This window comes from Tenrec ecaudatus, chromosome 5, assembly GCF_050624435.1.
Source record: "Tenrec ecaudatus isolate mTenEca1 chromosome 5, mTenEca1.hap1, whole genome shotgun sequence".
Classification (NCBI taxonomy): Eukaryota; Metazoa; Chordata; class Mammalia; order Afrosoricida; family Tenrecidae; genus Tenrec; species Tenrec ecaudatus.
This window is the reverse complement of record NC_134534.1, coordinates 10,586,314-10,594,370: the sequence shown is the minus strand read 5'-3', so window position 1 is coordinate 10,594,370 and position 8,057 is coordinate 10,586,314. Positions and strand designations below refer to the sequence as shown.

The 8,057-nt window shown below is 48.3% G+C and overlaps 1 pseudogene; it reads left to right on the top strand.

Moving 5' to 3' along the window:
* The first annotated feature begins 6,174 nt into the window (after positions 1–6,174).
* LOC142448586 (ATP synthase F(0) complex subunit C1, mitochondrial pseudogene) lies at positions 6,175–6,667 on the top strand (annotated as a pseudogene).
* The last annotated feature ends 1,390 nt before the right edge of the window (positions 6,668–8,057 follow it).

Below are 8,057 nucleotides of genomic sequence, written 5' to 3'. Positions count from 1 at the left end.
GTAGTACTTCTTCAACACGGTTTTAGAGACTAATTTTTGTCTTTTTTCTTAAATACGTTTATTGAGTCTCTTACATCTCCCATCACAATCCATACATTTATCTATTGTGTCAAGCACATTTGTACATTTGTTGCCATCATCGTTTTCTAAGCATTTTCTTTGTACTTGAGCCCTTGGTATCTGCTCCTCGTTTTCACCCTCCCATGCCCATCCTCCCTCCCTCATGAACCTTTGATAAGTTATAGATTATTATTTTCATATTTTACATGGTTCTCTGTTGTCGTTCATCTACTTTCCTGTTGTTAGTCCCCTGGGATGGGGTTATAGGTTGACCCTTGTGAGAGATTCCCTCTTTCTCCCCTCACCTTCCCCTTATCCTCCTGGTATCTCTAGTCTCATTGTTGGCCCTGAGGGATTTATCTATCCTGAATTCCCAGTGTTTCGGGCCCATGACCTCAATTCTACCTTACAAACAAGATTACACCAGAACATGCATGCTGCTACAGATAATTTTTTTAAAATAAGAAGATATTAAAGTAAATGGTTGAGGGGTCGTACTGTAAGACACAAGAGAAGATAGTAGGAGACCCAATGGAAAGGTATTTATGACCTCCCTCCCCTCAGTGATCCTGGCCCCACCTGCAGCTCTTCTCCTTGACTTGTTGAATTGGGGGGCCATGCTCCGAGCAGGACTGTCTGAAAAAGGTGCCAAAGCAAAGTCTGAGGAGGGACTGGGATCATTGGGGTAATGGCAAGTGAAATAATAGAAAAACATAATATTCCTAATGGCTGCACCTCCCAGGGAATGCCCACAGTGGTGGAATGTAACCAGGTCAGTTTATTTGGAGGTGGGGTGGCTTCATGAAGTCATCCCCGCCACATCCTTGTCAGGCTCACGCTGCACAATGACGGCTCCAGTCATAGGATATTCCCTTCTGGGCAGGCACTTCAGATTCCAGGAGAAGCAGCAGGATATCCAAAGTGCCTTCGGAAAAAGAGATAAAGCTTTGCCAGAAGCCTTTAAGTAGACATCCACTTGGGCCGAAAATTACTCCGCCTGTCCACATATCTAACCCCATCACTGTGAAGTGGACCAGTCCCATAGTAACTGACTTTGACAGGACACCTAAGCATGGGTTGTATGGGTACGAAAGAAAGGGTCACAGTCATTGGGTAATGGCCACCAAGGTGTCTGCTAAGGATTGAAATAAATCCAAAGACCAGTAATAGGAGCGGGGACACAATGCAGGCACTAGGGCCCCAGAATCAGAAGTAAAAGAGGATCTCCATCGCCATGACTAAATCACTGAGACACAAGTGTCCATAGGTTTATGGACCACAGTCTGCAGACACACTTGCTCTGCCTTGGATGAGAGAAGGGCAGTGGCAGAAGGGATGCTACACTGTTTGTATGGGTAAGAGGAATCCAATCACTTTCCCCCACTCTTCCCATTGAGCTAAGGCCTAGAAGCACATGGAAAACCCCACTCTCCATCCCCAGCCCCAAAACAGCGAACACTGGAGTGAATGATTCATCAGGTGAGTGAGAATGGAGAAGGCATCCGGGGGGGCTGAAACCTTGTGTCAGTACCATCACAACCAGAAGGAGGTTGTGTCACCTGCAAGTTTCCTCTAGGTCTTGAGAGATGCAGCTGAAAGCCACACATGATAAACCTCTCTCTTCAAAGCCTCATGGGAATGACAGGAGAACGTGGAAGGGTTGGACACTACTGACTGTAGCCATCCGTACTCTTGAAACATCTCTGACAGCCTCAGATTGAACATACGATGCGGTCACCATACAAAACAGAAGCCCCTTGTGCTTGTTTCGGCAGCACATCTACAAAATGGAAACCCCACTCAAATCAGCCACGAATTTCATGAAAGGGATCGGGTACAATTTGTTTCTACTTAAAATGAAGAGCCTTGACTTTGGTGACCCCGGGCTCCATGAACCGACTACTGTTTCTAGGCATCTCTCAAGCATTCTCGTTCTTCTTATTTTCCTCCCAGAAAGAGAACTCCTCCATGCAACACCCCATACTAAAGCAGTAATAACTATCTGGCATGTTAGCTCTGGCGTTAAAAAAAAATGATGGTTTTTCATTTCTACTCTGATGGAAACACCATCCGGAAATCTGATCCCAATATTCCTCGAGGGAATGAGTCGTCATTTTTCACACATCTCTCGGATGCATGAGATACCATCTCCCAATTTGTGCACACTGCAAATCCAGCTTTTAAAACAAGGGCCTTTGATTCCATCATTCCTCTGAGCGTACTTTGCTGTTGGTGGCAAGAGCAGAGATTCCATCTTAGTTCTGCTATGAACTCGCGGTGCAACCTTGATTCACTTGCTTCCCATCTCTGGGGCTCCCTCGCCTCACGGAAGAAATGTCGGGGCTGAACTAGTTGGGTGTTGAATCCAGGGAGTCTCCATCCCTGAGTAAGAAGCGGCAAAGTACAAGAGATTTTTACCTCTGTTTCCCACTGCCGCCTAAGGGAACTGAGAATCAGAGAGGCTAAATGGCCAGGCTCAAGCGCATTCTACCTCTGTGACAATGGCTGCCTCTTAAATGGTTTCCTATACTTTCTTGAACTGTCTCTTCTTTGTTATTTCATCATTTATGGAGAGGTGTTTATAATCAACCTCTTATTTCTGATCTCTCATGGGTCTGAATGATGACCTGAGGGCCATGTTACAGGTCTTGGTACCTGGGATCCCAGACTGCTCCATACAAAGGATATCTAGGTAGGACCTTGGAGTTGTCCCAAGCGGATGAGGGGTGAGGCCTAACTAGTCTCAAACTGCTGGAATCCTGCAGCCTCTATTTTCACCCCATTTTTGGTGACGGGCAGCAGATTTTTAGTTAACTGTGTCCTCTGCCACCTCCTCATTAGAAGCAACCCATGGCCCTCTGAGAACTGTGGGGCACAGCCCCTCCCCAAGCCCACTTCCTTTCACCGGCTTCACAAAGACTCTCTGACATGGGTCATTACAGGGGATTAGGCCTCTGAGTTCAGGGGTCCCCAAAACTGGGTCACCTCCTGCACAGCGCTCCTCTTTGGCCTTTCCCAAGCTTGGTGGGCCACCACCTTCCACCTTCCTGGCCTGATCTTTTACAACAAAGAGTTTGATGAGGGGGAGGGTTGGGAGGAGGTCATGATATTTAATGGAGGAGGGAAAAAATGCCTGTTCTCAACTCAGACAAAAGATGAGATTAAATTGTTCAGGGAAGGCCCTCTAAGCAGCTCATGGGGCCTCTGTGAAATTAATATACTTCCCTAGGCCTGCTGAGAAAGCTGGCCCCTCTAAATCCATATGCATGAGAATGTCAGCCCAGGAACCTGGTTTGAGATTTGCTTCCAGCCAGGAAGAGAAAGGGCTGCAGGAAAGAATTGATCTAAGAGCTTTGTCTTTCTCAAGTCACCCATGGGGCTTTGCTGGGGGCACAGGTACTCAGCAAAGGACATCGATTCAACCATTCTGAAAACCGTGTGAATAGAGGCCAGAATCTGAGACTATGAATTCTATCTAGCTTTGTGGGCTGCCCTCAGAGCAGAAAGGCCACTACTGGGCTGCTGTGTGGTCTTCAGCAAGTAAGTTGAAGTCTCTGAGCCTCGAGTTCCTCATCCGTCTCTCTCTTGCCCAGTTGTTGGAAGGAATAAGTATGGATGAGGGCATACCAAAAACAAATCATAGGCACGGCTCTCTACTCATTTCTGACTCAAGGTGGGCGATTCAACAGAGCAGAATAGGGCTGTTCCCTAAGAGTCCCGAGGTGGCAATGTTTTATAAGAGCATAAAGCTTTACATTTCTCCCACAGAGGGATTGGTGCGTTCACACTACTGACTTTGGGGTGAGCACCATTGTTTACCAACTAGCCCATCAGGCCTCCTGAGGGAAGGTACAAATGAGGATGGACTCCTAAGATCTGGTCTGGCGTTTCCCAGGCTGTACATCTTGAAGGGCGCGGATTGCCTCACTTCCCTCCCATGAAGGGACTGGTGAATTAAGACCACCAACCTTGAGGTTTACAGTCCCGTGCTTACCCCACAGTATCACCAGAACTCACTAGATAAAATATTCTCAAAAAGAAAACTCCCTACCATCAAGTCAACGCCCACTCAGAGGGACCTTATAAAAGTGTTGAACCGCCACTATGGGTTTCCAAGAGTGTCCTTGCCGAAGCGGAGAGCCCTTTCCCCATGAGTCATTTAATTGACGCGAGAGGTCTTGCTTCCTCCCTCACCTCCTTCCTTCTCTTTTAACCCCTTCCTTCTTTCCTCCACTCTTCCTTTTCCCTCCCCCTCCTTCCTTCCCTCCTCTCTTGTTTCGTTCAGGAAAGAACACACAGATTTCAGCACCATCTCTACTGAGGCTACCACCTCTGCCTTCTTGTCTGCTGGGAAGATGTCGTTTCTTTTGTTCGGTAAAGGCAATGGAAAATATGTCCAGGAGAGGAATTCAGAAATATTGAGTACCTTAAGCTTAAGTATTTTTAGAGGATACTTGGGGAATTCTCCCAGCAGTCCCTGAATCGGCATCGGCGAAGTTATGCAGAACACACATGCATGCTATCCAAACAGTTCGCACCACACTTGCAACCGGTGGCTCCTGGTTCGATGGCTGTCGATGGCAAAAGCACTGCAAAGTCACGAGCTACGGCTTTAAAGGGTGAGGTATGTTCAGAGCCCCATGGAGTCTGAAAGGCCAGCACACCCAACTCTAAAGAGAAAGGTTGGAAGTTCGCATCGGCCCACGGGGGCCTCTTCAGAAAGGCCCAGTGAGATGCTTCCCCAAAAATCCGCCATTAGAACACTGGAGGCCAGTTCTACTCCAGCCCACGTGGGGTCACCGAGAATTGAAATTGACTTGACTTCGATTGGTTGGCTTTTCTAATATTGAGTTATTATTTTTAATTCAGACAGGAACACTTCCCCTTCCTTTCTCTTTCTGTCTCAAAAGAAGAAAGTGATAACGATATTTTTAGAGTAAGCTCCCTTTGATGATAATGCATCAGGCTCCAAAGATCAACTTTCGAAAATAGCTGAGTGGAAAATCTGACCCAGAGAAGAAAGGTCAATGGGTGGGGGACTCTTGCCCCACTCCTATTAAACTAAACCACACAGAACCCCGAGAGGCTGCGCAGGCTCATGCTGGAACTGTCGGCTGAGATGGATGCTGAACTCGCTACCGCAGCCCTGCTGGCCTTGGCCGTGTGAGTGATTCCGTCTACAAGGGCAGTGAGGAAAGAGCTTGAAGATGAAGGCAAGAAGCGATTTCAGCAACTGCCAGCTGGGCCGCCTGATACTTGTCCTTCCTCTCACTGTGACTTCACTATCTCATGTGTAAGACACTGTGGGAGCCAGTGTCCTAGGGTATAACCGAGTGTTTTCACATATGTTAAACTATATTGTTCAATAGGGTCGTCAGTGGTCCCGTGTACCTACTTAAATGGACATTAGAAAATGTACTAAAATTCAGTTCCTCAGTCACGACAGCTATATTGCAAATGCTCAACAGCCCCGTGTGGCTGGTGCCTGAAGTAGACATGCCTTTGCTGCAGAACATGCAAGCGATTCACTGACCTAAATGAACATCTACTTGTAAACCGCACGGTTAGACCCAGCGCTAAAGCTGCGAGGTGAGTCAGTCACATTGAGCTCGGCCTGCTGGGGTCCAAGCAGGGGCAGCAGGACATTTGGATTGCAGACTGAAAATATGCAGATTCCAGAAGATGTACAGATGGGAACTGGAAACACAGGGAATCCAGGACAGATGATCCCTTCAGGACCAGTGGTGAGAGTGACAATACTGGGAGGGTGGAGGGAAGGTGAGGGAGAAAGAGGGAACAGATTATAAGGATCTACATATAACCTCCTCCCTTGGGGACAGACAGCAGAGAAGTGAGTGAAGGGAAATGTCGGACAGTGTAAGACATGACAAAATAATAATTCATAAATTATCAAGGGTTCATGTGGCAGTAGGGAGCAGGGAGGGAGGGGGGAAATGAGTAGCTGATATCAAGGGGTAAGGCAGAAAGTAAATGTTTTGAGAATGATGAGGGAAACCAATGTACAAAAGTGCTAGACACAATGAATGGATGGATGGATTGTGATAAGAGTTGTACGAGCCCCCGATAAAATGATTTTTAAATAAATAAGAAAATATGCAGGCCACCGGGACACTGCTTATTCCTCCAGCCCTGGTCTACTGCTGTGCCAGGGGTCTTATCAGGCCTGTGTCTGCCTCATTCCTGAATGGACCGGCAATCCCATCTAAGGAGCCTTCCTGCAGCAGCTCCCTGCTCCAGGGGGCCAGGCGGGAGTTCCAGACCAGCGTGGTCGCCGGGATATTGACACAGCAGCCAAGTGGATTGATGCTGGGGCAGCCACGGTTGGTGTGTCCGGTTCAGAGACTGGCATCAGGACAGTGTTTGGCAGCTTGATCATTGGCTATGCCAGGAACCCGTCTCTCAAGCAGCAACTCTTCTTCTCTGCCATCCTGGCGTTGCCCTGTCTGAGGCTACAGGGCTCTTCTGTTTGATGGCCACCTTCCTCAGCCTTTCGCCATGTGAGGCTCCGTGGGGTTCACTGACCTGTCCCTACTGCTTCACCTCCAGGCCATACCCCATGCTGGAGAGTGCTAAGCATTACCATTAAACACGAAGTTCCTCTAATTAACAAACAAACAAACGCGGTTAGCAATGGCTACCTCTGGAAGGTGGGCAGGGGATGGGAGACATTTTGAAAACTAAAATGATGAAATGGAGCCCCTAATAAAATGTTTTAAAAAAATAAAATATAAAAAAAATAAAATGATGAAATGGTCTTGGTTGACAATTTTTGTCCTGAGCATGCAGCTTATTTATAATATTTAAAGTAAAGAGCAATGAGAAAGTAATTCCCACTGAAGCCAGGACAATGATTGCCTCCCAGGATGGGAATGCAGGTGATCTTCAAGGAATTGATAGTTTCCAGGGTGCAGATACTCAGCAGAAAAGATTGCCCTTGGACTTCAGGCACTTAGACAAGGGCACTATAGCAGTCCCCTGATGGACATCAAAGATTTGAGGAAGTAGGCAAGTAGATGATGACCTTGGCTCCCAGAGCACCAAACAGAATCAGACGGGATGCCAAATGGAAAGAGAAGAGGGAGGTGGGGGGTGGGGGGAGGGAGCAACCAGCAGGAAGGTAGGTCAGTGATCTCCCAGACACCATAGAGTGGTATGGTCACTTCGGGATGGCATCAACCAGCCCCGAGGAGAGAACCCAAGAAGGCAGCCACAAAGAAAGCACAGCTAGCGGCAATGATTCTGGGCAAACAACCCCAGAAAGATGCTGCAAGGTGCGCAGGAGGCGGCCAAGGAATGGGTGCAGTGGGGACAGAGTCATAACCTTTGAAACCAGGCAAGTGCCTTTAGAGCCAGCAAAACAGACTGCATCATCGGAGGCTGAGAGAAGGAGGAATTCTAGACACGAAGTGCTCACTTGCAGGGGAGTAGGGAGAAGAAACAGAGGGACAGGTGAGAGCACCAGCCCAGCTGGGGACATGAGAAATGAGAGAGCTGGGCATGAGTGTGGAGACTGCTTGCCAGGGGAGGCCCCCACTGTTCATAAAGGAACAAGCCAATGAAAAGTCAACCACAGGAGAGCAGCTGGCACCAGCCCTGGGTGAGCCATCATTCCACCTGTCATCTGCAGTAGCAGATGTGCTGAGGTGCGGGTGGACAAAGGCAAGACCCAGGCCCCTGCACTACCCATTCCCTCAGGCACAGAAGGTCCATACAGACAAGCAAGCCTGGCCTGAGGCAGAAGTAGCTTTCATGTGTCCACCCACAGCCTACTCTAGGAGGGACTCCTACTGCTACACAGAAGCATGTCCCTCTCACAAAACAGTCAGTGAGCTAAGGACACTCACCCTGACCTCCCAGCAAGTGCAGTACACATGAACAGCACCCCGCTGAGAGGCCAGTGGGGATGCCTTCTGTGCCCATGCCCCAGTGATCACCAGACCCAGCACCTCATCACCAATACCAATCACATCCTGGCA